This window comes from Nerophis lumbriciformis, linkage group LG21 (genome assembly GCF_033978685.3).
Source record: "Nerophis lumbriciformis linkage group LG21, RoL_Nlum_v2.1, whole genome shotgun sequence".
Taxonomy (NCBI): Eukaryota; Metazoa; Chordata; class Actinopteri; order Syngnathiformes; family Syngnathidae; genus Nerophis; species Nerophis lumbriciformis.
The window spans coordinates 30,854,227-30,857,500 of NC_084568.2; the positions used below are offsets into that span (position 1 = coordinate 30,854,227).

At 38.0% G+C, this 3,274-nt stretch overlaps 1 protein-coding gene across 2 annotated transcripts in view; it reads right to left on the reverse strand.

Moving 5' to 3' along the window:
* Nucleotides 1–1,331: 1,331 nt before the first annotated feature.
* Nucleotides 1,332–3,274, reverse strand: part of smap2 (small ArfGAP2) — a 59,330-nt gene continuing 57,387 nt past the window's right edge. For both annotated transcript variants that reach the window (XM_061982457.1, XM_072915588.1), the window contains exon 9: nt 1,332–3,274. This exon is cut by the window's right edge and continues 248 nt beyond it. The gene's annotated coding sequence lies outside the window, so the exon portion shown is untranslated.

Here is a 3,274-nt window from a genome sequence, read left to right on the forward strand (position 1 = left end):
ATTAAGGCTGAAACGACGCGTCAACGTCATCGATTACGTAAATACGTCGACACCGTTTTTGTGCGTCGACGCGTCGCATACCGTATTTCCTTGAATAGCCGTCGGGGCGCTAATTACTTTAAAACCTTCTCACTCCTGCGCTTACCAAAAGCATGCGGGATAGGCAAGCATGCGCTAATTATTTTAAAACCTCTTCTCACTCCGGCGCTTACCAAAAGGCGTGGGGTAAATTTAGGCCAGAGCTTATAAATTTGAGTGATGTAAGGATACCATCATGAAAAGCACATTTAATAAAAAAAAACATTATTATGGTCTTACCTTTACTTATAAATGAGTCCATGCGCAGCTGCTTCTGATCAAAAGCATCGATAACTTGTTTATAGAAGTCTTCCTAATCTTTCTTCATTTTTAAAAGTCTCTCTGTCTCGATGGAGATATTCCTTTAAGTATTACCTCCTGCTTCGATTGAAAGTCCAGTTTAGAAAAGTGTTTTATTTTAGATATGTAATCCTCCATGTTAAAAGTGCAACATGCACTCTTGTTGCTTGTTGTCTTCTTCTGCAGCACCGGTCTTCTGCAGTACCGGTAATCGCAAGAAGGATCACTAGCGCCCTCTACCAGCAGGAGGCGGGAGTCATTTAATGACTCATATTTGACACACGCAGCTACGGTATATTAATAAAACATAGCTGCTTACTGTTCTTTTTAGCATATTCAATAGCTTGGACCTTAAATCCTACTGAATAGCTCTTAATCTTCTTCCCTTTATGCGATTTCAAATGATTGATATCAGCCTCCTCCATTTTGAAAATGATGACAGGGGAAGTGTCACTCGTGACGTGACGAGTTTGACCCGGCGGAAGTTCTAGACATATGCTAATTATTTTGCGAAACGAGTTTGACCCGGCGAAAATTCCAGACATGCGCTAATAAAATTAATATATACCATAAAGCAAAATAAGCAATACTTTTACTTTTGTTGAAATGTTTACACTGTTGTTACAGAATATTTCGTTTTGCACTTTTTTGTATTAGATGTTTATCTTTATTTTTGCACATTTTAAAGCAAAATAAGCAATACTTTTACTTTTGAAATGCTTATTCTAACTATTGCAGAATATTAAGATTTGCACTGGATGTTTACTTTTATATTTGCACATTAAAAAGCAAATAAGCTACTTTTAATTTTGTTAAATGTTAAAAGTTTTAAATGTTTACATTGTTACAGAATATTTTGTCATGTTGTTGTCAATGTTGACTGAGTGGCCATACTTTTTTTGTACATAAAAGCCATGTCTTTTGAAAAAACTGGCCTACATTTATTTTTTTATCTTCATTTTAAATAAAAAAAATAATCGGTAAAAGTAAAAATAATCTATAGATTAATCGAAAAAAATAATCTATAGATCAACCGATTAATCGAAAAAATAATCTAATCGATAGAAAAATAGTCGTTAGCTGCAGCCTTAATATATATATATATAGATATATATATAATTACTACATGCTAGTCAGTGTTGTTGCCTTGACATGTATTTTACCGAGGAGTGTCCGATACTATATTGATATCGGTCCGATATCAGCAGAAAAACAAGCATCGAATGATATAGGGTTCCATTTTAAATGTCCGATACAAGCAGTCCTGCAGCGTGTTTACTTGTGTGTGATGTCATGTGCGATAAAAGCAGTCCTGCACCGTCTTTACATGTGTGTGATATCATGTCCGATACACGCAGTCCTGCACCGTCTTTACTTGTGTGTGACATCGTGTTCGATACAAGCAGTCCTGCATCATCTTTACTTGTGTGTAATATCATGTCCGATACAAGTGGTCCTGCAGCGTGTTTACTTGTGTGATATCATGTCCGATACAGCAGTCCTGCACTGTTTTTACTTGTGTGTGATATCATGTCTGATACAAGCAGTCCTGCAGCGTGTTTACTCGTGTGATATCATGTCCGATACAGCAGTCTTGCACAGTCTTTACTTGTGTGTGATATCATGTCCAATACAAACAGTCCTGCAGCGTGTTTACTTGTGTGTGATATCACGTGTGATTCAAGCAGTCCTGCAGCGTGTTTACTTGTGTGTGATATCATGTGTGATACAATTATTCCTGCAGCGTGTTTACTTGTGTGTGATATCATGTGTGATACAATTATTCCTGCAGCGTGTTTACTTGTGTGTGATATCATGTGTGATACAATTAGTCCTGCAGCATGTTTACTTGTGTGTGATATCATGTGCAATGCAAGCAGTCCTGCAGCGTGTTTACTTGTGTGATATCATGTGGTATACAATTAGTCCTGCAGCGTGTTTACTTGTGTGTGATATCATGTCCGATACAGCAGTCCTGCACCGTTTTTACTTGAGTGTGATATCATGTCTGATACAAACAGTCCTGCAGCGTGTTTCCTTATGTGTGAGCTCATGTTCGATACAAGCAGTCCTGTTATACTTCACAAACTATAACGTTTATGAAGTATCAATTATAATAGTTGCACATGACAAAAGTGTATTAGAAAGTATCCGGTAACAAACGTGTCCGCATCATTCAACTAACTGCGTCATGGGCTTAACGTATTGTGGCCACCAGATGTTGCGGGGGAAAAAAACAATAACTTCAACCTAAAGACAGCATAAGTCCATTCCAGGCGGGTAATAAGAAATAGGTTCTCTGTTTGACTCACTTCACTTCATCAAAACATTCATTATGTTTGATTTGTGCTGATATCGGATCAATGTCGCTTTCGGACGATATTCAAGGCCCTATTAATGGTATCGTATCGGACATTTTTTTTTCATTGTTGCCTTTAATGAGTTCTAACTTGCTAAAGTGTAACAAAACTTTTTTTTTGCCAAGCGGCCATTTTTGGTCGTTGGGGTTGAGCTGACAAAGTGTATCAAAGATAATATTGCTGCTAATTGAAGAAGAAATATAGTCTAATAGGCCTTTTAACACAGCCTACTATACAATTTAAACTCATTTACCAGACATTTTTAGCATGATGTGCAGGCTAACTCGTGAATATTCACGTGACCTATGACCTCACTTGCCCTGCAACAACACAAACAAGAAGGAATAGAAGGATCAATAATGTCGGAGACGACCACAACGTATTCCACCGGACATGGTCAAAATAAATCTCTCTGGCGAATGAGGTGCACTAATAGAAATAATAGGATCCATGTGCGTGTCTGACCCTGTTGCTGCATGGGAGGAATGTTCTGAAGGCAAGCGCTGACGTTGGTGAAGCTGGGCCGAGGCAGGAAG